General features: G+C 39.5%; 2 long non-coding RNA genes and 1 pseudogene across 3 annotated transcripts in view; 1 reads left to right on the top strand and 2 right to left on the bottom strand.

Moving 5' to 3' along the window:
• The window catches only part of LOC309652033, a 1,052,931-nt gene that overhangs the window by 417,255 nt on the left and 609,131 nt on the right, over nt 1-26,545 (bottom strand). The window lies entirely within an intron of this gene.
• LOC309652043 overlaps nt 1-26,545 on the top strand; it is a 605,073-nt gene that overhangs the window by 551,547 nt on the left and 26,981 nt on the right. The gene's annotated exons all lie outside the window — the stretch shown is intronic.
• LOC309652295 (exportin-6 pseudogene) lies at nt 10,421-17,550 on the bottom strand (annotated as a pseudogene). Its single transcript has one exon. The product of its transcript is annotated as an exportin-6 pseudogene (transcript).

Here is a 26,545-nt window from a genome sequence, read left to right as displayed (position 1 = left end):
TGGATTAAAAAGAAGATGTGGCACATGTATACAATGGAATATTACTCAGCTATAAAAAGAAACGAAATTGAGTTATCTGTATTGCAGTGGATGGACCTAGAGACTGTCAAAGAGAGTGAAGTAAGTCAGAAAGAGAAAAATAAATTCTGTATGCTAGCACGTATATATGGAATCTAAAAAAAAAAATGGTTCTGAAGAACCTAGGGGCAGGACAGGAATAAAGACGCAGATGTAGAGAATGGACTTGAGGACATGGGGAGGGGGAAGGGTAAGCTGGGACAAAGTGAGAGAGTGGCATGGACATATATACACTACCAAATGTAAAACAGATAGCTAGTGGGAAGCAGCCGCATAGCACAGGGAGATCAGCTCGGTGCTTTGTGACCACCTAGAGGGGTGGGATAGGGAGGGTGGGAGGGAGATGCAAGCGGGAGGAGATATGGGGATATATGTTTATGTATAGCTGATTCACTTTGTTATGCAGCAGAAACTAACACACCATTGTAAAGCAATTATACTCGAATAAAGATGTTAAAAAAAAATAGACCAGTGATCTCAAAAATAGAAATAAATTAAGCATGTCTATTGAAAGACATATATTCAAATCAGAACCAAAATAATTCCTGCTACATTCTATTTACAAGAGTCATATATAAACAAAATGACAGGTTTAAAATAAAATTTTCAAGTAAATTACTAACAAAAGAAATCAAATCAATATTAATATTCAGCAAAGCAGAGTTGAAGTTGGAAAACACTAATGGGAACAAAGACAGAGATCTCACCCTGATAAAGGAACAACCCACCAAGAAGATGATAATCGTAAACTGGTATGAACCAAACAGCATGGGTGTGAATAATATAAAAGGAAAACAGAAAGAAATGCAGAGGAAAAGTAGCATTCCTATCATTTCTCATATGCCTGTAATTCACATAATTTTGCCAAATTATATATGATTTGGAAGTCACCTTAGTTTATTGTGGCACTGAGGTATAAAGGTGTGTGTAGATAAATACCTGAGGAATTATAACACTAAGATATTATTTTCCACTTTTAAAATTTGTAAATGTCTTTAGAAAAGATAATATTCAATAGATTCTGGCAGCAATGTCATGAGGAGCCATATTGGAGCCTGAGGCAAAAGGAAAAATCTGATCCTGTCTTTATTTAATGTTGTTATTTTGTTCACCATGGATTTTTGCAATAATTTTGTGTTTTTTAAAAATATTGCATCAAAATATTTTTAACATTTGGTGTCCAAAGTGAGTGCCTCATTTGCTTCAGCCTCAAACTTAGTACTGGCCTACTTGGCAGTGTTCATAGCCTTTGATCTAATAATACCACCTCTTGAAAGTGAACCTAACTAAGAAATATAAAATAAGGAGAAAGGGGGGGAAACTTGCACAGTAGATCTTAAACACAGTGTTTTATATAAAGGAACAGAAAAGAATGATCAAATCAGCTACATGAAAAGACATGCAATAAAAAAGTGTATTTTCAAATCTGACTCATATATGTCTGTTATAGATTAAACAGTCTCAGGAGGTGCTTAAAAAAAGGAGTTCCAAAATTTTGGATTTGTGGGGAGGAGTGCATGAGATTCACTTAGAAAATGTATTTAACAAAATATTTAACAAAACTACAGGTTTCCATAATAGCTACAGGTGAGACCATGGTATCTCTAATTTTAAGTAGTTCTACAGAAGATACTTATGCAGTCAACCTAGCATTGGACATTTGGGAACCATGATTTAGAATAAAATTTAATCAGGCATTAATTACTTCATAGAGGCTTGTACATTAGAGGAATTTTTAAAAATTATCTTAGTTTACAAATGAGAAAATTGAGTCCCAGAGTAACAGAGTGAGTTGTCCAGTCTCATAAGGCAAACTCAGGGCAGGAATTCAAGATCACTGTCTCTGTGCTGTCTCTATTAGGTCTTGCTGGATTTTCCTGAACATAAAGACCATCTCTGCACGGAAAATTTAACAAACCAACAGAGTTTCAAAATTCACATTTTTGTAAATTTGTACTTTACAAATTGGGGCTCACCTGTATTGATTTAAATATGCATTCCTTGTTGAGGAACAATGTACAATGCTGCCCAGTTTTCTATAAGAATTGTAAGAGAAGTCATTTTAAAATACTTTTCTCCAAAATGTGTATATTCAATAGCTGCTAATAATGCACAGCTTCCTTTAAAACTTTTTATAATGAAAAGCTTTTAAAATGATTAGAATGATCTCTTGATTCAGATGCTAAAGATGAAATTACAGGATGTTTTCCAGAACATCTGCAAATCAGTGAACGCACAAATGGAATACTTAAAATGGCTCTTCCGATATTGGTAATTGTACCCACTGTGTGTTAACATGCTGTCTGCTATCTCACTTCATTCCAGCTGACCCTGTACAACTGCCTACCAACTCCTTATCACATCTGATGGCACACAAGACAGACATACATTTTTTGAACAAAGGACAAAGGATGAATTTCAATGAGAAAATACTCTTAGACATGCTAGGCTATACTAACGACTTTGAGGGTCACTACTTAATAGAAAAAATATCTACCCAGAAAGAAACATGATAAGTAGCTTGCACTTATGGCCCTGGAAAAACTTGTTATAAAGCATGAGTATAATTCTGAATCTTCACGGGAACTTTTTCAAACTACAAGTCCTGCCCCAGATATATACTAGGAGTGTTACCAAACCAAACCTGGGTGCACTTGCCTGATGTACAGCAAGTACTGATACCAAGCTGTGGTGAAGGAAAGTACAGAGTTTATTGCAAGGCCAAGCAAGGAGAATGGGCAGCTCATGCTCAAAGACCTTGAACTCCCTGATGGCATTCAGAAAAGCATCATTAGGGGTGAAGGTTGTAGGGAGCCTGATCATGGACATTCCTCTAATTGATTGGTGGTGAGGTGACAGGGTGGTATTTTGAGAGTCTCAATCATCAATCTTCTTTTTCCAACTGGTCTGGGGTCTATGTGCTTGTGGTCAGCACTCAGTAAACTTCTTCCACCTGGTGGGGGTTTTAGTATCTGTAAGACAACTCAAGGATATGGCTCAAGATACTATCTATAGCTCTTGAGGAGGAACTAAAGGTCCTTGGCTTTGTTTTATGGCTCAACTATTATTATTTTGTCTTGCTTGATTGTTTTCCTTTGTTTCTGCATTTTCTCACTACTCTGATTAAATATGCTCTTTGGAACTCAGAGAAGGCCTAGGACTCTAAAACTTTTTTACAAACAAGAGGTGGGGGAAATGGGAGGGAGAGAGGGGGGTCTGTCCCTGGAAGGTCCCAAAGGGTCTTGTTCAGTTTCAGGAGCAGCCAGGCCACCTGTGGAAAACTGCTGCTACAAAGCAAGACACTAAGTCTCTTTTTTTCCCCCTTATAGTATACAACTGATATGCTACCATCAGTGACTGCTGTGAAGTAAATATTTACTTTTGCATTCATTTAACAAATATTTACTGAGTGCCTAGTCTGTGCCAGGTTCTGACCAAGGAACTATGGTAACAGTATTGAATAAATTAGGCAAAAATCTCTGCCTTTAGTGTTGTGGCTATAGATATCTCTTTTTAAGTAAGTGGAATATAATGCCATTTAACTTTACAAAATTCATATTATATTTTCAAGCATGTTTAAATTGCTGTTCATGAAAATCTGAAATCATACTGAACTGTCTGTGACACAAAATAGAAAAATCAATATGGTGATGCCAGTCTTAGTAAATTTAAATCAAAATCTATAATTGCTCACCAAGACTAATTCTTGGCCTTCAGGTTAAAATAGTCAAGATTGTAACCACCTTTATTACATGACTTATATCTACAATTAAATTATATTATAGCTATTCTTATCATCATGTTAAAGAAATGTTTCTGAATAGTGGTATAAAGCATATTCATGTTCATTTAATCCTATTTCAGTGGAAGCTGGGAAATGAGTCATTTTTTTTTAAGTGCACATCTTTTTGTCATGACTACCTATTTTGTGATTTAGGAAATCTCTTTGTTAGGGAGGCCTGAAGGTTACAGCAGACATGCCTGCACGCTAGAAATCTTAAGAATTAGGTGATATGAATTGCAGTCATCACCTTGTGTTGCCTTGGTGGGAAAAGAGGTTTGAAAGCAAATTGTCCAAAAGTACCTGCAGAGATAACAGTTTGGCTAACATAACTAGACGGTCAAGACAACCAATAGGTCAAAAATGAATGTTTCTAATCATATATCTTACCATTAATTGATGATTTTTAGTGTGTGTTGGAGTAGTTTGACACCATTTTTGATACTTTAAATAGAACCTGGAAAATGCGTTTTTAAAAATCCCTACTATTTGCTCTCCATCTCAAAAAATAAACTGCATAAATCCAAAGCCCAATTTCATCATACACTAGCAGTATGACCTTAACCACGTTATATAAATTCAGATTCTCAGTTCCCTGATTTCAAAAATGGCACTAATAATAGCGCCTACTTCAGAGTCATTGTTAAGACTAATGAAATAATTTATGAAAACCACTTTGCACAATTATCACTTCATAGGGGTGATGTATAAATGTTAACTGATATTATGAGCTATTGGATTTACTTCTACATAATTTTTAGTAAACCAAGCCTACCGTTGGTAATTATGAAAGTTTGGAAGCAAGCTGAATGTCCAATAAAAGTGATTTAGTCAAATTATGATTTTTTTCTAAATAATCAAATTCTATGTGGTAATTAAAGTCATGTAAGGAAAAAATATTTAATAACAAAATATTTTGCTTAATTTTCTGTCAATATGGAAGACTACATGTTCACAGAAAATGAAGATAAAACTAAAAGCACTGAAAAACAGCATATAATTTGGGATGGTCTAATTGGTGTTCAAGCATTCTAAGATTTTTATATAGTTTGAGAACAGAAAATGATATTAATTTTATAATTTGTCACATTACACATACACATTAGATTTTCTAGATGAGCTAGTAAGATAATTAAAACAGAATGCACAACCCCCAAACAGTGTTATTAAAAATGTAACCAGGGGAAAGAATCACCAAAGCGAAAGCAGACAGGTAAGGAATATTTTAAAACAACAGGGCTTCCCTGGTGGCGCAGTGGTTGAGAGTCTGCCTGCCAATGCAGGTGACACGGGTTCGAGCCCTGGTCTGGGAGGATCCCACATGCCGCGGAGCACCTGGGCCCGTGAGCCACAATTACTGAGCCTGCGCGTCTGGAGCCTGTGCTCCACAACAAGAGAGGCCACGATAGTGAGAGGCCCGTGCACCGCAATGAGGAGTGGCCCCCGCTTGCCACAACTGGAGAAAGCCCTCCCACAGAAATGAAGACCCAACACAGCCAAAAATAAATAAATAAATAAAATTTAAAAAAAAAACTGGAGCATTTGCATGGACCCTTCCTTCTGTTTCAACTATTAAAAAAAAAAAAAGAAAACAACAACAACAACACTCTAGCAAAAGGGAGACAAATTGAAAATACTAAATAAGATGATAGAAATGAATCAAAATACATCAGCAATTACGATCAATACAAATTATGTTCCCCAGTAAAAAGATTTTCAGATTAGATGTTTAAAAAAATCTACTAATATATTATTTACAAGAGTCACATTTAAACATAAGGACACAAAAAATATTTAATTAAAAGAATAAAAAAGCTATACCAAATAAATGTAAACAAAAAATACGGCTCAGCTACATTAATATCAGACAAAATAGATTCTAGGTAAAAATTATTACTTTAGATAAAGAATGTCAATATATATTTATAGAAGAATCAATTCATTAAGGAAATTTGGCAGTTCTAAACATGATGGAACCTACTGAGAAATAGTTTTGAAAATAGTTTGAAAATTTATTAAGTAAAATTTGGCAGAATTATAAGAAAAAATGAATGAGCAAATTCACTATCATATTGAAAGATTTTAACATACCTCTCTAAATAGTTGATGGATTAAGCAGAAAAATATCAGTACGTATATGGAAGATTTGAAAAGCACAAATAGCATGCTTAATCTAATGGAAAATTATAGAACATGGCACTCAACAACTGGATTAAAGTACATTTTTAAACACATACGGAACATTAATATAAACTGACCATGTACCATACCTTAAATCGAAACTCAAAAAAATTAGGAGATATGCCCTACCAGATAATCCAGTATTTTTATAAAGCTATAATAATTAAGATAGTGTGTTTTGGACTCAGGGATAGACAACAAGAACAATGGAACTAAGTAGAGATTCTGGAAGCCAACTTACACATATATGATCAACAAGGACTAACTTCAATTTGAAAAGATGAGCCACAAACTGGAAGCCTATTTATGCAACATATTAAAGCAACAATAGTTTGGTATCCAGAATATATGAAGAAATCCTCCAAATCATCAAAATGACAAGTAGCTCAATAGGAAAAAAGAGGCACAACACATGAATGGGCACTTCGAAGAAGAAAAAATACAAATGGTCCACACTGACGTGAAAAGATACTCAAATTCATTAGTAATGAAAGAAATTCAAATTAAAACCACAGGATATATAATTTCACCCTTACCAAACTGGTAAAGTTAAAAAGTCAGACAACAGTATGTATTAGTGAAGGTACTGGATGATGAGAGTTCTCATACAACTGCAAGCAGATATGTAAATACAACCAATTTGGAAATAAGTTGAACATGCTTATTTCCCATGACAGAACAATTACACCCTTTGGATATATATATCTAGGATATATATATCCTAGATAACTTCTTGAAAATTTGGACCATAAATAGAATTGCCAGAATTAAAAAACAAATAATACAGGACATCCAATTAAACTTGAATTTCAGATAAATAACAAAAGATAGTATGTATCTACATCTATGTATATCTTCCATGTATTATTAGGGACATACTTATACCAAAAAAAAATTCTGTTGTTTACCTGAAATTCAAATTTAACTGGGCACTTTGCATTTTATCTGGCAATTCTAACCATGAGACGTACAAAAATACTCACAGCAGCATTGTTTGTACCAACAAAAAACTGGAGGGAATTCCCTGGCAGTCCAGTGGTTAGGACTCCACGTTTTCATTGCAGAGGGCACGGGTTCGATCCCTGGTCGGGGAACTAAGATCCTGCATGCCATGCTGTGAGGCCAAAAAAGAAAAAAAACTGGAAACAATCAAAAGATTCATGGACAAAATAACCATGTTGTAGGCTTACAATGAGATACTATACATCAAGGAAAATACATGAAATACAGCTACTTCCATCAATACTGTGCATTCTTAAAAGCATAACGTTGAGCACAAGCTGCAGAAAAACGTGTGATTCCAATTATATAAAATCAAATACAATAAAAATCAAATACCAAGTTGTTTAAAGACTATATATATATATATATATGATAATTATAAAGGAAAACACGAGGATGATTACCATAATATGCAGAATAGTGGATATATCAGAGGTAAGGAAGGGAATACAGTCAAAAAAGAATACTCAGAGAACATCACATATATTTGCAAAGTATAGCCATTCAGTCTTTTTTTTTTTTAATCTTTATTGGAGTATAATTGCTTTACAATGTTGTATTAGTTTCTGTTAGAGACACAGACGTAGAGAATGGACTTGAGGACAAGGGGAGGGGGAAGGGTAAGCTGGGACGAAGTGAGAGAGTGGCACTGACATATACACACTACCAAATATAAAATAGATAGCTAGTGGGAAGCAGCTGCATTGCACAGGGAGATCAGCTTGGTGCTTTCTGACCACCTAGAGGGGTGGGATAGGGAGGGTGGGAGGGAGACGCAAGAGTGAGGGGATATGGTGATATATGTATACGAATAGCTGATTCAGTTTGTTATGCAGCAGAAACTAACACAACATTGTAAAGCAATTATACTCCAATAAAGATGTTAAAAAAATAAAAAATAAATAAAAAATAAAAAGTTATGTGAAATTCAAAGCAAAAACAGTGAGAGGGATAATTTAGTTCCACATAAACAGTTTAAAACAGCTTACCAGTACAATATTAATTTCATCTGTTGTGTCTCTAAATCAAAGAGTAGATTTCACAAGATTGTGTGTATTTTACCCTGCTCTTGTTATTATATGTGCATAATGTCATGGTTAAGAATACTCAAACGTTATTTTAATTCTATCATCTCTAGCGTCCTTGAGCACCAGGAATTTGGGTGTAGACAAATGCAGATTCAGATGTACCAAAATGAAGAGATTAAGGGGAAAAAAAAAGCATACATAGAAATATTTAAATGAGTCATATATGGAGTCAACTTAATTTAACCAATTTGTCTTGCAAGATATTCATTAATAATATTAGTTTGCTGAATGAAGGCAGTAAGACATACTTATAAATCTGTTGGGGCTGAAATACCTTCACCTGTCATTGCAAAAAAAAATGGAATTGAAACTATTCATCATTTTTTAAATGTTTGGTTAGTTTTTACCAGGTACTGAGAGACACAGAGAGAGAGAGAGAAAGAGGGAATTATCTCAATTAAAAATGTTATGGTATAAAGAAAAGTGGCAATTAAATATATCAGCATTTTCAATTTTATTAAGTAAAAAACAATTTGGGGGGAGATTATGGGTGATTGTGTAAAAAAAGAAAGAGAGAAGAATTATATTTTAAAAAGCATTTTGCAGAAAAATACCAGTTGCAAGGCATACTAGGCAGCTAGGGAATTGAAATGTGTGAATATGTAACAAGAAAAGAGAATCTGCTTATTTCACTTTTAATATAAATGACACTTTTTGCTTTAATTGATATACTTTTGTAGCAATGTATATGTAATTAACATATATATATGTTATTTTAAGTGGTTTAAAATAATTTTATTTTCAAAAATAAATTTTGAATGGTAGTTGACCCCCAATAAAATAAGATCAAATCATTCAGTCAGTGAATAAACACCTTAATAAAAATCTTCACCCATAAGATTTCCTGGTTTGAACAATAAAATATATATCTGCTGTATAAAAAACAAAACAACAACAACAAAAAAGGACAATAAGATAATGGGTGTTCCTTCATGTGGTGTGCCCAGGCTAATTCAGTGGCCTGAATTTTTGACTGTGTGTTGGTGTTTTTTTGGATGATGAAAAATTTTTATTGACTGACAAGTATTTGCTTGTAAGATTTATGAGATTCAGTCTTCATATATGCTTTTACTTCCCCTTCTCCAACATGCCCAATCCCCAATTATTCTCTGCATATTGCACAGCATGTTCTGTTTTGGTTATTTACCTCCCTAATATTATTGTTTGTGTCCTTCTGTCAGTCATTAAATCACACAGTCATTTAGCCTTCTTTTTTAGTGATGTCCAGGTTATGCCTGTGTTAGCACTGTAATCATCTCTTTGTCATTATCTGAACTCTGAGAAAACATAGTAATACTATTCACAATTAAAAGTTAAATTAACACTATCTTGATACAAACAACAGCTAATCTACAGGCAGAGTCAAAAGTGGACTGTTAACACTCACAACTACAGAAAATTTGAGTTGCATATTTAAGTTACATCATTCAGAGTGAAGCAACAATGGATAATCCACTACTGTGGACTACAGATCATAGTTTCAACATCAGCAGTCAGGGAAGAAAAAAGGAGCAACAGCAACCATGGAATTCAGCTAGTCTATGCCTTATCCACTTCACACTGAAAACAGTGTGTCTTTCAGCACCTGATTTTTTGGCTGCAATATCAGCTTTGTGCTTTCCCCCATATGTCTTCACCAATAATGGAAATTCAAAACTTTTTACATCGCAGGATAGAGGTTTCCTGGTAGACTGGACTTTTAGGACCAAAACCAAGACAGTCCTGGAGAAAAAGGGTAATTTGGTCACTGAAACGACACATTAAAGTAAACATCATTCTGTTCTACTACATTTCTTTTCCAGAGAGGAAAATGAGACTAAGAAAGAGCAGGTCATGGATACACAGCATATTATTGCCAAATTTAACACTCCTCACTCTATGTTACTGATTGCCAGTTCAAAGATCTTGCTAGTATGACATTTGGTTTTTATTGATCAGAATCTGACTGACCAAAATTTATGAATAAAGTTTAAAAAGTTGCCATTTTTTAGGCAAATAATTGAGATCTAAAAAAGATATTTCTGTTCATCTTTATAAAGTTAGAGTAGAACATAACAAGTAATTTCTTACTCCATAATTACTTGAAAATGTTTGAAACTTATTAACCAGCAGTTAGTGTAAAAGTTTACTATATATAATTTCTGTATGTTATGGACTGAATGTTTGTGTTCCTCCAAAATTCATATCTCATAAAGGTGGGGCCCTCATGATGGGATTAGTGCCCTTATAAGAAGAGACAGGAGAGAGCTTGCTCACTCATTCTCTCTCTCTGTCTCTCTCTCTGTCTCTCTCTCTCCAGGCAAACAAAACAGGTCATATAACCACACAGAGAAATGGCAGCTGCCAAGAGAATAAACCTCAAAATAAAACTGGCACCCTGATCTTGGACTTCCCTGACTCGAGATGTGTGAGAAATAAATGTCTGTTGTTTAAGCCACTCAATGGTATTTTGTTATAGCAGTCTGAGGCGACTAAGATATCATCCATATATTTAGAGCAAAACATTGTTCTCCTCAAACTGTATAGTATTAGTTATCTACCAGTGCTGTCAAAAACAACTAAATTTTACAGAGGAAGAAATCACATATAATATTCAATAATAATTTCTACTTTGAATAAAATATAATAATATTTTAAAAAAACACTGCTAAGGAAAACGTGGAGTGGGAATTGTGGACTACTGTGTATATGTGTGTGTGTATGTGTGGATATGCGTGTATTTGAGGTATTAGCCACACATACCTGGTTTCCTTACCACCATGTTTTGAAAACTTTCCCAATCCTTCCAACTCTCACTTGTATAAACTCTACCTTGTTATGTGAGGCCTTGAGAGTCCTACTAATCTGGCTTCAGAAATGCAATTAATTTAGACACATGAGCTTGAAACAGCCTGCTCCTTGTTCACGCACTAACAGAATTCTCCCCGTACCATATCTGCACACTGATGCACAGTCTCAGTTCCTCTCCATGGTCCACTGCATTATGGCTGCACACCTTCCTTAACCTGGCACACGATGACTTTATCCATACTAGAGCACACCAGAACATTACAGAATGTTCTTTCCTGGTCCTATTAGCCTTTCAACACCTTAGCCCCTTACAGATGCAAGAGTGCAGTCTTCAGGCTTAGGATTCCATTTCCCTCAGCTTTTTTACTCTCACTTAAAGCTGCTTTGCAAAACCTCCTACCCCTGTTCTACCATCCATTCACATTCCCTTTGCTCTTCCAAACCCCCATTTTCCTCTTTTCAAAGTCTCTCTAATGGTCAAATTGTTATGCTCTTGGTTAATACCCTGGATTGCTCTGCATTTCAACTGAGCCACTCTTAATTACATATCATCCACGGAAGCTGTTGAGCATGAGGATTAAGAGTATAGACTTGACTAGAGTTGCTTTGCTTGGGTTGAAACCATTTCTTCTCCTACTTCCTAGTTCTGTTACCTTGGGCAAAGTTACTTAACCTCTCTCTGTGCTTTATTGTTCCTGTTCATAAAATGACCATAATCAGAGAAGACTTGTTAAGATATTGCAAGGATTAAATGAGATGATCCATGTAAAACACTTATGTACCTAGTACAAAAAAAGTGATGAGTAAATTGTAGTTACTAATAATCTGCTCTTTCTACTATTTCCATGCTACAATGCTAGGTGATATAGGTCAAATTTGTGATTTGAAGGTATTGCATGATTAAGCTATAGCAATCTTGAAACATGCTCTAATCTATTTGTTCTCTGGAATACATTGCCAAAAACATTTCCTAAAATGAAATTAATAAGTCCAGGTCACACTGATTAAAACAGTATCAGAAGAACTGAACTAATACCGGACGTTTAAATCTTTGTCTTTAGAAAAAATTCAACTGAATCAGTAAGACTTGAGTTCTAGTAACATCATTAATATAGACAGACTATCATTAATTTCTATACAACCTTGAGCAAGTCACTAAAACAAACTGAATTGCAATTTTCTCACATGATGAAATGGGAAAATCCAATTCATTTAAAAAAGATATTTGTTGAGAATCTACTGTCAGCCAGTGTCTTCAGTAGATGGCTTACATACATTATATCATTTATCCTTATAACAGTACTATGTAATAGGAGTGATTATCCTCACTTTGTAGGAAATAAATAAATAAATAAAGAGGCTCTGCCTATCTATCTCCCTGGGTTAAGAGGATCAGGGTCAAATGATGAAATTGTACTGGAAACTAGACTACAAAGCACTTCCCCAATATTGTACTTTAAATTTAATGTTTTATTTTGACAAAGTACATCACGTCAGTAATTAAATTCTTGTTTATTTTTTTTCTCAGAGTTTTGGTGGGAAATCTGAATCGTGAAGACCATTGATCAGGGTTTCTAGATTTGGATATAATGATTAAATTAGGATCATTTCAAGATAATTAATGAAATATTAAAAGAAGCTTTGAAAGAAAAATAAGTTTTAGATTGAATAAATGTCAGTATTCTAGAAATATATTACATATGTGTATATATATAATATACATATATATATATATAATTAAACATTTGTGCCACAAACTAAAACAGTTAATGTTTTTATATATTTCCGACTTTGAGGACTTTTCATTTTAGCTCAGATACTGAAGAAAAAAGTATCTTTGAGAACTGTGAATTTATTTTTTCTTTAGAATATTTATTGTATTAAGTATTGTTTATTTGTTTTTGCATTTCTCTGAGAAATGCAAATTGACATCACAATGAAATGCCATAACTATTGTAAAAAACAGAACATGCCAAAAAAGATTCTTGTAAAATTGTTTTCATTGTGATTAGCTCATACTTTCATTATTTATCATGTGAGGAGTTCTTCTTAGAAGTTGATGAAATAGATGGCAATCCAGAAGTGCCATCTCCTTGCCAAGGATGTCTATTTTTATTGCACAAGTGTCACTTTTAAAGTTGATGAACAGCAAACATGAAGTAGTAATAACTAATGTTGAAAAATGAAGCCACCTAAAGAGCAAGAAGTGATAGATGACATGGTGCATTTTTAGTACCATAAAAAGTTCAAAAATGAGGAATAGTTTTGGTCATGCCCCAGTTTTGATTTTTTTAAATACAACAACATAAGCATATTATTTTTTCATTAAGCTTCTCAGTTTCTTAGTATCACAATGGAATGATGAGAAAACAAGAACAACAACAACAAAACCCGAGTCTGCAAATCTCTGACAAAAAGCCGAGACTTCAAGGCATCTGAGGGGGAGGGGGGGAGTGGCTTGACAGAAGTGCCAAAGTAGTTCCAGCATCATGCCTCTCCTTAGCCGGCTGGGCCGGGAGGGGTGGGGCGGTGGAGTGGTGAGAAGGTGGCACTGTCACAGCTGTCCTCGGCGTTTCTGCCTCGTGACTGATACATGCATGATCTGCGCGGACCACCCCACAGGATTTTCCGGTGCCTCCCCGGTACCTGGCCGCATGACCCCTGTCTGCTCCAAACCCCTGGGACACCCCGGAGCCAGTTCTGCTGGCTGGACGGCAGGAGAGGAGCGTGGAGGGGGACGAGGGCAGGCGATGCCGCTCCGGGCGTGAGAAACCGAGGAGAGGCCGAGGCCCGTCCGGGAGACACCCGTGGCAGCAGGCGGAGGTGGTGCAGGTGGCAGCGGCAGGAGTCGGTGTCCCTCGGGCGGTGAGCAAGCTGCACCTAGAGCTTCCCGGTGCCGGGGGGCAGGCTGTCGTTGCAGAGTCTGTAGTAACGCAGGTCGTTGACCAGGCTGTGCACATTCTGGGTGAATGAGGGCAGGTCCCCATCCATCTTGAAATTCCGCCCCAGCGCATTTTTCTGGTTGGCATCCACACCGTCACAGCTGGTCAGGAACTCTGGGAGGAAGGCCGCGAAGAAGCCATCGAAGTCCACAGAGGCCACGCTGTAAATGGCGATGCCAATCTCCTCCTGCAGGAGGTCGTGGGGCTTGTGAACCAGGACCTGGCGCAGCACGTTCACAAACGGAAAGAGCGTGGTGGTCCGGAAGATCTTCCGCTTGGTGTTGAGAGTCTCCAAGTAAAAGAGATTTTATTTAAATAGGTAGATGTCAGGCTGGAGAAAGGACTGTCCAAAAGCCTGCATGATGGCACTGAACTGAGGCTCATTCTCCATCTGCTCCTCGGCAATCCCCCTCTGGACACTGGCCAGGACGGTGGACTTGAAGAAGCACCTCCAGTTGTGATGGAGCGTCCGGAAGAGGAGCTCAGACAGCTCAGCCTTCACATCAGGGGAGCGGCGCTCGGCGATGATGGGATACACCTGCTCTATGCACAGGGAGATGATGCGGGGGAGGAAGGGCTTGAACACCTGGCCAGGTTCCTGGACCACCACCTGCAGGATCTTCAGGAACTTCTCAACCACCCGGCAGCCAGTACTGCCTTCGTGGAGGATGCTCTCGGCCAACTCTTCTCTGGTAAACATATTGAGGAAAGTCTGTGTGACCTGCTCAGTGAAAGGCATGCCCATCTGTACTCTAAGGCCTCGAAACAGAGTGGGGAAGAAGCTCAGCATCTCATCAGACACATCTGACTGATGGATAAAAGCTGGAAAGAGGGCCGGGGAGGCTTGAACGGATTCCTGCAGGGACCGGTAGCAGATCTGTTGGGACTTGGCGGATTCCCCAGAGATATTCTCCACACTATCTTCTAAGACACTAAGTGTCTGGTGGATAATCACTTTGGTGTCATCCAGGGGCATCTTCCTCTGCGGGGCGACAGCATTGGGCTTCAGGTTGCAATGATCCCGAGAGAGCGCAGAGATGAGGCTGGCACGGTTGATGGAGCGCACAGGCCACTGCTGCTCATTCTCTGGGATGTTTGGCCATGGAAGCAACAGGATGTTAGAGAGGGCTTGGCACACCAACACCTGAGCCTTGTCGACAAGCTGCTGGGTAGAGGGATCCGTGATTCTGTTGAATACTTTCTGTACTGCGGGGATGCTGAGCAGAAAGGTCGCACAGTGGTGGCCAGGGAGACCAGTGAGTGGCGCGCAGATAGCAGCAGTTTGTCTCGGACCTTGGTGCTGACCAGAGCTGTGACTGTATCCATGGTGGTGGAGATGAGCGTAATGAACGGCTGCGTATTCTGCCGATGAGCCTCGCTGCAGTACTGTGCTAGTCAGTGAGAGTAAGCCTGCAGAGCAGCCAGGGGCTAAGCGTGCACGTCAATGAGATCAGGCTTCAATACTGATGGCACGGCAGTCTCAATGTTGCGCCATTTTATCTGAGATCCATACAAAGTGACTTTGACCAACCTCTCCAACACCGTGAGGGCGTCGCTGAAGCGCACTGCGAACACGTCCCCGATGAAGTACTCGGCTAGGTGGCCCACAGCCTGCAGGAGGGAGCTCAGGTCTCGCAGGGAACAGCGCAGCCGCTGGCAGTCGTTCTCTGCTGTGATGTTCAACCTGTGTCCTGACCCTGAAGTAACTATCAACTGCTGTAACCCCAGATAAACTTCTAAATTGTCCTGAAGAACTGGGAACAGTGTTGAGAAGGCGTGTGTGTGAAGGAGCTCCATCACTTTGGCCACTGCCTCCAAGCTCTGGCGTAAGTACCACTGCCACTGTCTGCTGATCGTCATGCAGAGTTTTGTCATCCAACTCCTCCAGCTGGGCCTGGTTGTATCTGAAGTGGATTCGATTCAACACCTCCATGAGCAAGAGGACTAGGGCGTCTTCGTACCTGTTGAGAACTGCTTCCTTGTCTCCCAGACGGCTTTTCGTTTTCCTTGTCAGATAGTCCAAAAAGAGCGTCCAGATATCCAAACAAGAGAAGTAACCTTCATGAGTAGGCTGATGAAATGTGTACTTGAACAAAACTGTCAAAAACTCCACCACGGGGAACTGGGAGTAGGACTCGATTCTTCTTAGGTGAACACTCACGAAGAGCCGCAGAAGGTCAGTAAACTTCTCGATGCAGCTCTCATCAAGTTCTTCTAGCCTGCTCTTCACCGTGTGGGCATTGTTAATCCTTGGTGATTTTCTGCAGGAGGTGGAAAGTCTGCTGGAACATACGCAGTAAGTAGTCCTCAAATTCCATAGGCACACAGTTCTTGGACATGAGTTCATTGATGCAGGACATGGCCAGGACCCCAAGCCGGCCGCGCTCCTGACCCAACACACAGTTCTGGCTGCTGCCGTTAACCGATGCCATCTTTCTGGCCTGGATGTCACAGCCAAAGCAGGCAAAGTGGAAGATGGTGGTAAGGAGGGACGGGATGATGCTGGCAGACAGAGGAATCCATCTGAAGAGATGGGCCAGGCACTCCAAGGCCAGGGAACAGATATACTCACTGTCCGCATCAAGGATGGGGAGTGGCTGATTCAACAGTTTGGCTGAACCAGGACTCTGCAACAGGTTACTCAGTAAGTCACCACTTTCTCCTGAGGTCGGGGATGGTGGTGGGGTGGTGGCAGTCACGCTGTGTTTGTCCCAGACAGTCTGCAAGATACGTGTCAGTAGCCCAAGCACTGTTCTGCACCTGGTCCAGCAGCAGCTTTCGCAACTCCTCCTTCCGAGCCACGCTGAGGTCCTCACCGGGACAAGCCAGCTCTTCTGAAGTTGTCTTCAACATGATCCGCCCGAGGGGAGTTGTCACAGGGGACTGGATCAACTGTAAAGTGTTAGTAAAAAAGTCATGGTAGAACATGGGCCAATCTTGACGGCCAATGTCAACAATCACTTTGCAGAACTTGTTCCAGATGAAGTAAGGTAAGGTTTTGCGGTGAACCAAGAGGAGTTTGGACAGGCAGCTACGGATTTCCATCTTATCCTGAGATGGGACCCCAAGCCACATTTTATTGATCAGATTCTCAAAAACCGTTAAACTGTACATCATTACATAGTCATTCCTAGTGCTGGAGAGAAAATACAGGCAGAATCTCCAGGCTCTTATTTGCTGAGCAAAGTTATCAAGAAGTTCCTCTAGCTCACGTTTTCTTTCATTGGTTGTACAGTCGTGGAAAAACTCTGTCATCAGACTTTCCAATGCCCCGAGAGAGGCTTCTTCAGATGCCATGCTGGCCGGGGGAGGGGGCGGCTCAGGTGAGCTGGCTCTCGGGCTTCGGACACGTCCCGCTCGCAGAGGTCAGCTCATGGTCCCGGCAAGCTCGGGAAGTGCCCCGCCCATGCAAAGACAACCGCTTCCCCACCCGGGCCCCGCGGGGACCCTCCATTAAGAGCGCGGCCCCCCGGCCCGCCTCATCGGGGACCCCTGGAACAATTCATCACCTCCCCAGGGAAACTGAAAAAGCAGGAACTGGGGCTCGGAGGGCAGCGGCTCGGGGCTCCCCGCCCGGGCCCGACCCCCGAGGGAAGGCTCCGGGCCCAGGCAGGGGCTCCCCGGCCCCCGCGTTCAGAAGCGGCGGCGGGCCCGGCCCCAAGGCTGAAGGGGCCTCGGCGGCGGCGCAGCCCGAGTGGCCGGCTCAGGAAAGGCCCGAGGGTCCGCGCCATCCTTGCAGCCTCAGCCCACACGGCCGCCGCCGCCGCCGCCGCTCCCCGGAGTATCCCTGCGCGCGCCCGCCCCGGAGCATCCCTGCGCGCGCCCGGAGCATCCCTGCGCGCGCCCGCCACCCGGAGCATCCCTGCGCGCGCCCGCCCCGGAGCATCCCTGCGCGCGCCCGCCCCCCGGAGCATCCCTGCGCGCGCCCGCCCGGAGCATCCCTGAGCGCGCCCGGCCCCCGGAGCATCCCTGCGCGCGCCCCCCTCCCCGAGCATCCCTGCGCGCGCCCGCCCCGGAGCATCCCTGCGCGCGCCCGCCCCCCGGAGCATCCCTGCGCGCGCCCGCCCACCCCCACCCCCGAGCATCCCTGCGCGCGCCCGCCCCCCCCCGAGCATCCCTGCGCGCGCCCGCCCCCCGGAGCATCCCTGCGCGCGCCCCCCCCCAGCATCCCTGCGCGCGCCCGCCCCCCCCCCCCCCCCCCGAGCATCCCTGCGCGCGCCCGCCCCCCGGAGCATCCCTGCGCGCGCCCGCCCCCCGGAGTGGCCCGCTCGCGGCGCGCGGCCGCCCCTGACCAACAGCCCCAACGCGCCGGCCTCAGTTTTGATTTGCAGCCATTTCAGATTGACCCTTCTTTAGAGATAGAATAAAAATAAAATATCTCATTTTCTCCTGAAAATACCCAATATGACTATACAAGTATGTATTTGTGGGCAACTGAAACACATTCCCTGCTAGTACTCCATAAACTGCAGGGGTCCATTGGGAACTGGGATTTGGCCTGCAGAAATCTGTAATAGCAATTTTAAGCGCTTGTAGGATAATGAGAAATTTTAGGTATTCTCAATAATATCATTCAATGCAGTGTATCTTCATTTCTTTAATAAAAGAGGAAATTCCTGCTGATCAAGTGTTACATAGCTTAAGGCTCATTTGGGGGGATGTAATGGCCAATGCCTAATTTATGCTCTTAGGGTTCATTTCAATATTAACCTTTTATGATTCCAATGGGGTTAGAGGCTTAATAGAATGAGGTGAAGTTATTAAAACCTATAACTTTATAATATACACATTTCTCACTGTTCCCTCCAGAGTCAAAGTGTTTCTTTTCAATTTGAATGAGGCAGGGGATGATTTATCCATATGTTCTTCCCAGTTCACATTTATCTTTAATGAGAACTTTGCTAGTTTATTTTTGTAATTAATGATACTTTGCTCCTGAAAAAAAAATTGATATCAATCAGTAAAAATAAGAGAGCCTGTATATATACATACAGAGTCTCATGTCAGCGACTGGTGTGTGTGTTTTGTATTTCTATGTAGTTTTAGAATCACAAATCATAACTTTCTTTTCCAGTGTTCATTACTAAAGGAAGTTTTGCAGAAATGCTGCCTAATACTTTCTGAAGGTCAACTGAAAGTGAGTCTGTGGCATGCTCAGATAAGAGAACGCTGCCTAGAGCCCTGCTATTCACATCATTAATCAGAAAGTGAGGAACTTAGAAGTCAGCCTGCAAATATGAGTTATGTGGGTTAGAGAAGAATGTATAATCCCGTTCAGTAGAGTGTGAAAGTTTCCATATACCTGCTACTCCTAAATCAGTAATAGCTGAGGATGAAGCTTTATGAGCTTTTTAAATAAAACGGTATTCTTGATAATATATGCCAAATCTCTCTGTAGCAGGATCCAAGGCCACAGTAAGTCACCACTCCAAATTGTTTTAGTAAAGGCATTATTTTGAGTATTGAGAGAACTATATTTGGGTTGCCATGTAAATTTGTTTGAAGTTGGATCATTCATGAAAGAAGTAAAACACCACCAAATATTTTATGTTCCTCTGAACTTCAAAACAACTTAAAATATTTAGGGTGTTGGGATGATTGGCCCGGGGTGGAGAGGGGAGTGGCTAGGTAGAAATATGCTGAAGTCATACTATAGACCAGATTGATTCATATATTATTTAATTTATTCAGCACAAACACATATGCACAGACATATGCAACTATTAAGGTAGGAGGTATCATCATTTCCATTTTATGGAGGGGGAAATTGAAACTTGATGTTAAATAATTTGTCCAAGATCATGAAACCAAAAAGTTGCAGATTGACTTCGAGTACTGCAAAGTTAATGTTCATTTCCCTACAGGAAATGTGTGCCCCGATATATTTTATTTTAGTAATATACACATATTTATCCCAATGAAATTTTTAGCTACTGAACGGACAAGGCCTTCATGTGGTTGATGTTTGCAGCCTCATAACACCTAGGCTCAAAGCTGCGCATCTAACTGGTGCCCAGTGGAGGGGGGTTAGTGGATTGAATCCATGAATACTGACCTCAAGTCTTGGCAATAAAATGTAAATGTAATGTGATGAATGAATATTTTGGAAAATGGCCCTTCAGTTATGAATATGAGGACAGATCCTGCCATCAGTAGTACATGTTCTGTGATCTATCTTCATCCTGCAGTTGGGAGGAACCTGCAAGTAGTCTCTCATACCAGCACCACTGGCAACACGGATAACCAGATATAGGCATGTGGCATTTAGTCGGGAAGCAGAGCTAAGCATACTGGACCATTTGAACATCATAAAAAATAGAAATAAAACAGTTGCAATAGTGGGAAAAGATAAAATTATTACTTTCACAATATACTGTATACTTCTTGAGGACAAGAGAAATAGTGTCTTAATTATGTCTGTATTCCCAGCACCTGGCACAGTGTAAGGGCTCACTTTTCCCCAAGACTAAAGCAAGGGAGTTATATAATCTCTCTAAGGCCGTTTGGGTTCTCAGCTGACATCACGATTTTGCACATGTCCTTCCCTCCACCTGCCATGTCTTTCCTGCTCTCACTTTCTCCATCGACCTTACCCTCTCCTGCTTATTTTCACATCTCAACTCATGTGTCACCAACTCGAGTAACTTTCCCTGGCTCCTCTAGTAACACTTCAGTTCTCCTTTCCTAATATTCCAATTGTACCTGGAAGATACTTCTTAAAGATGTAAGGGAAAGTTTCTACATGTCTGCAGAACAAGAGTTGGTTTTTTTAATTGAAATATAGTGGCTTTACAATAGTATATTCATTTCAGGTTTACAGCATAGTGATTCAGGATTTTTCAGACTATAATTCATTATAGGTTATTACAAGATAATGGCTATAATTCCCTGTGCTATACAGTATATCTGTACAGTTGCTTATCTATTTTACACATAGTAGTGTATATCTGTACTCCTAATTTACCCTTCCCCCATTTCCTCTCCCCTTTGGTAACCACTAGTTTGTTTTCTATATCTGTGAGTCTGTTTCTGTTTTGCATATATTACATTCACTTGTATTATTTTTTTCGATTCCACATATAAGTGATATCATACAGTATTTGTCCTTCTCTAACTTATTTCACTAAGCATAATATTCTCTAGGTCCATCCACCTTGCTGCAAATGGCAGAATTTCATTTTTTTATGGCTGAGTAGTATTTCATTGTATATATATATACCACATCTTCTTTATCCATTCATCTGTTGATGGGCACTTGGGTTGCTTTTGTATCTTGGCTATTGTCAATAGTGCTGCTATGAACATTGGGGTGTGTGTATCTTTTCCAATTACTATTTTAGTATTTTCTGGATATATACCCAGGAGTGGAATTGCTGGATCATATGGTAGTTCTATTTTTAGTTTTTTGAGGAACCTCCATACTGTTCTCCATAGTGGCTATATCAATTTACGTTCCCGCCAACAGTGCAGGAGGGTTCCCTTTTCTCCACACCCTCTCCAGCATTTGTTGCTTGTAGATTTTTTGATGATGGCCATTCCGACCCGTGTGAGGTGTTATCTCATTGTGGTTTTGATTAACATTTCTGTAATAATTAGTGGTGTAGAGCATCTTTTCATGTGCTTGTTAGCCATTTGTATATCTTCTTTGGAAAAATGTATATTCAGGTTTTCTGCCCATTTTTTAATAGGGTTGTGGTGGGGGGTTTTTTTGATATTGAGTTTATGTGTTTCGGTTATTAACCCTTTGTTGGTCACATCATTTGCAAATATTTTCTCCCACCCCATATGTAGGTTGTCTTTTCATTTTGTTGATGGTTTCTTTTGCTCTGCAAAGGCTTTTAAGTTTAATTGGGCCCCATTTATTCATTTTTGCTTTTATTTCTTTTGCCTTAGGCGACAGATACAAAAAAAATAGTGCTATGATTTATGTCAAAGAGTGTTCTGCCTATGCTTTCTTCTATATGTTTTATGGTTTCAGGTCTTACATTTAGGTTTTTAATCCATTTTGAGTTTATTTTTGTATATGGTGTTAGGGAGTGTTCTAATTTCATTCTTTTACATGTAGCTGTCGAGTTTTGCCAGCACCACTTGTTGAAGAGGCTGTCTTTTCTGCACTGAATATTCTTACCTCCTTTGTTGTAGATTAATTGATCATAACTGAGTGGGTTTCTTTCTAGGCTCTCTATTCTGTTCCACTGATCTATGTATCTTTTGTTTCAATATCATGCTGTTTTGATTAGTAAAATTTTGTAGCATTATCTGAAGTCTGGGAGGGTGATACCTCCAGCTTTGTTCTTTTTTCTGCAGATTGCTTTGGCAAATTGGGGTCTTTTCTGGTTCTGTACGAATTTTAGGATTATTTGTTCTAGTTCTGTGAGACCCAAATAAACAAAATAAGAAACGAAAGAAGAGAAATAACAACTGATACCACAGATATACAGAAAAATCTTAAGACTACTAAGAACAGTTATATGCCAACAAGTTGGACAACCTAGAAAAAATGGACAAATTTCTAGAAACATACAAACTGCCAAGACTGAATCAAAAAGAAACAGACAATTTGAACAGACCAATCAGTAGTAGTAAAATTGATTTAAAATTTTAAAAAAAGATCCCAGAAACCAAAAGTATAGGTCCAGACAACTTCATAGGGAAATTCAATCAAACATTTAAAGAAGAACAAATACTTATCATTTTCAAAGTACTGCAAAGAACTGAAGAGCATGGAACATTCTCAAATTCATTCTATGAAGCCACTGTTACCCTGATACCAAAACCAGGCAAAGACTATAAAAAAGCAAAAATTGCAGGCCAATATCTTTGATGAATATAGATGCAAAGCTCCTCAACAAAATTTTACCAAACCAAATCCAACAATATATAAAAAGGATCATACACTATGAACAAGTTGAATTTATTCCAGAGTCACAAGGATGATTCAACATTCACAAATCAATCAATGTGATATACCACATTACAAAAGGAAGAATAAAAATCATAAGATCATCTTAATAGATGCAGAAAAAGCTTTTGATAAAATCCAACATCCATTTATGATTAAAAACTCTAAACAAAGTGGGTATAGAGGGAACAGACTCCAACATAATAAAGGACATTTATGAAAAACCCACAGCCAACATCATACTCAACAGTGAAAAGCTGAAAGCCTTTCCTCTAAATTCAGGAACAAGACAAGGATACCCACTCTCACAACTTCTATTTAACATAGTATTGGAAGTCCCAGAAACAGCAATCAGACAAGAAAAAGAAATATAAAAGGCATCCAAATTGGAAGGGAAGAAATAAAACTGTCACTATTTGCAGATGACATGATACTTTTTATAGGAAACACTAAAGTCTCCACCCCAAAACTATTAGAACTAATAAATGAATCCAGCAAAGTCTCAGGAGACAAGATTAATATATGCAAATCTGTTGCTTTTCTACAAACTAAAAATAAACTATAAGAAAGAGAAAGCAAGAAAATAATCCCATTTAAAACTGCATCAGATATCTGAAAGAGAAATTAAGGAAACACTCCCATTTACCATTGCAACAAAAAGAATAAAATACTTAGGAATAAACCTACCTGAGGAGACAAAAGACCTGTATGCAGAAAACTATAAGACACTGATGAAAGAAATTAAAGATGATATAAACAGAAGGAGAGATAGACCATGTTCTTAGATTGAAAGATTAAACATTGTGAAAATGACTATACTACCCAAAGCAATCTACAGATTCAATGCAATCCCTATCAAACTACCAATGGTATTTTTCACAGAACTAGAACAAAAAATTTCACAATTTGTATGGAAACACAAAAGACCTGAATAGCTAGGGCAATCTTTTTATTTATTTATTAAACATCTTTACTGCAGTATAATTGCTTTAAATTGTTGTGTGAGTTTCTGCTATATAACAAAGTGAATCAGCTATATGTATACATTTATGCCCATATCCCCTCCCTATTGTGCCTCCTTCCCACCCACCCTATCCCAGCCCTCTAAGTGCTAACAAACACCGAGCTACTCTCCCTGTGCTATGCAGCTGCTTCCCACTAGCTATTTTACATTTGGTAGTGTATATATGTCAATGCTACACTCTCACTTCATCCCAGCTCACCCGTTCCCCTCCGCATGTCCTCAAGTCCATTCTCTACGTCTGGGTCTTTATTCCTGTCCTGCCCCTAGGTTCGTCAGAACCATTTTTTTAGATTCCATATATATGTGTTAGCATACAGTATTTGTTTTTCTCTTTCTGACTTACTTCACTCTATATGACAGACTCTAGGTCCATCCACCTCACTACAAATAACTCAATTTCATATCTTTTTTGGCTGAGTAATATTCCACTGTATATATGTGCCACATCTTCTTTATCCATTCCTCCGTTGATGGACACTTCTTCGGAAAAGAAGAAGTGAAGCTGTCACTGTTTGCAGATGACATGATACTATACATAGAGAATCCTAAAGACACTACCAGAAAACTACTAGGGCTAATCAATGAATCCGGTAAACTAGCAGGATACAAAATTAATGCACAGAAATCTCTTGCATTCCTATACACTAATGATGAAAAATCTGAAAGTGAAATTAAGAAAACACTCCCATTTACCACTGCAACAAAAAGAATAAAATATCTAGGACTAAACCTACCTAAGGAGACAAAAGACCTGTATGCAGAAAATTATAAGACACTGATGAAAGAAATTAAAGATGATACAAATAGATGGAGAGATATACCATGTTCTTGGATTGGAAGAATCAACATTGTGAAAATGACTCTACTACCCAAAGCAATCTACAGATTCAATGTAATCCCTATCAAACCACCACTGGCATTTTTCACAGAACTAGAACAAAAAATTTCACAATTTGTATGGAAAAACAAAAGACCGCGCATAGCCAAAGCTATCTTGAGAACGAAAAATGGAGCTGGAGGAATCAGACTCCCTGTATTCAGACTATAATAGTCTTTATTTTAAAGTCTATTTTGTCTGATATGAGAATTGCTACTCCAGCCTTCTTTTGATTTCCATTTGCATGGAATATCTTTTTCCATACCCTCACTTCCAGTCTGTATGTGTCCCTAGGTCTGAACTGGGTCTCTTGTAGACAGGATATATATGGGTCTTGCTTTTTATCCATTCAGCAATCTATGTCTTTTTGTTGGAGCATTTAATCCATTTACATTTAAGGTAATTATCAATATGTATGTTCCTATTATCATTTTTGTAATTGTATTGGGTTTGTTTTTGTAGGTCTTTTCCTTCTCTTGTGTTTCCTGCCTAGAGAAGTTCCTTTAGCATTTGTTGTAAAGCTGGTTTGGTGGTGCTGAATTCTCTTAGCTTTTGCTTGTCTGTAAAGGTTTTAATTTCTCTGTCGAATCTGAATGAGATCCTTGCTGGGTAGAGTAATCTTGGTTGTAGGTTTTTCCCTTTCATTTCTTTAAATATGTTCTGCCACTCCCTTCTGGCTTGAAGAGTTTCTGCTGATAGGTCAGCTGTTAACCTTATGGGGATTCCCTTGCATGTTATTTGTTTCTTTTCCCTTGCTGATTTTAATATTTTTTCTTTGTATTTAATTTTTGATTGTTTGGTTAATATGTGTCTTGGCCTGTTTCTCCTTGGATTTATCCTGTATGGGACTCCCTGCACTTCCTGGACTTGATTGACTATTTCCTTTATCATATTAGGGAAGTTCTTAACTCTAATCTCTTCAAATATTTTCTCATCCCTTTCTTTTTCTCTTCTTCTTCTGGGACCCCTATAATTCGAATGTTGGGGCGTTTAATGTTGCCCCAGATGTCTCTGAGACTGTCCTCAATTGTTTTCATTCTTTTTTCTTTATTCTTCTCTGCGGTAGTTATTTCCACTATTTTATCTTCCAGGTTCTTATCTGTTCTTCTGTCTCAGTTATTCTGGTATTGATTCCTTCTACAGAATTTTAAATTTCATTTATTGTGTTGTTCATCACTGTTTGTTTGCACTTTAGTTCTTCTAGGTCCTTGTTAAACGTTTCTTGTATTTTCTCCATTCTATTTCCAAGATTTTGGACCATCTTTACTATCATTACTCTGAATCCTTTTCCAGGAAGACTGCCTATTTCCTCTTCATATGTTTGGTATGGTGGGTTTTTACCTTGCTCCTTCATCTGCTGCGTATTTCTCTGTCTTCTCATTTTGCTTAACTTACTGTGTTTGGGGTTTCCTTTTCACAGGCTGTAGGTTTGAAGTTCCCATTGTTTTTGGTGTCTGCCCCCAGTGGGTAAGGTTGGTTTAGTGGGTTGTGTAGGCTTCCTGGTGGAGGGGACTGTTGCCTGTGTTCTGGTGGATGAGGCTGCATCTTGTCGTTCTGGTGGGCAGGACCATGTCCAGTGGTGTGTTTTGGGGTGTCTGTGAACGTATTATGATTTTAGGTAGCCTCTCTGCTAATGGGTAGGGTTGTGTTTCTGTATTGTTAATTGTTTGGCATGGGGTATCAAGCACTGGAGCTTGCTGGTCATTGAGTGGAGCTGGGTCTTAGCATTAGATGGAGATCTCTGAGAGAGCTTTTGCTGTTTGATATTATGTGGGGCCAGGAGGTCTCTGGTGGACCAATGTCCTGAACTCGGCTCTCGCAGCTCAGAGGCTCAGGACTGACACCCGGTTGGAGCACCAAGACCCTGTCAGCCACACGGC

Source organism: Balaenoptera physalus (genome assembly GCF_965194825.1).
Source record: "Balaenoptera physalus genome assembly, chromosome: X".
In the NCBI taxonomy this organism is placed as follows: domain Eukaryota; kingdom Metazoa; phylum Chordata; class Mammalia; order Artiodactyla; family Balaenopteridae; genus Balaenoptera; species Balaenoptera physalus.
This window is presented reverse-complemented; position numbering and strand designations above follow the sequence as displayed.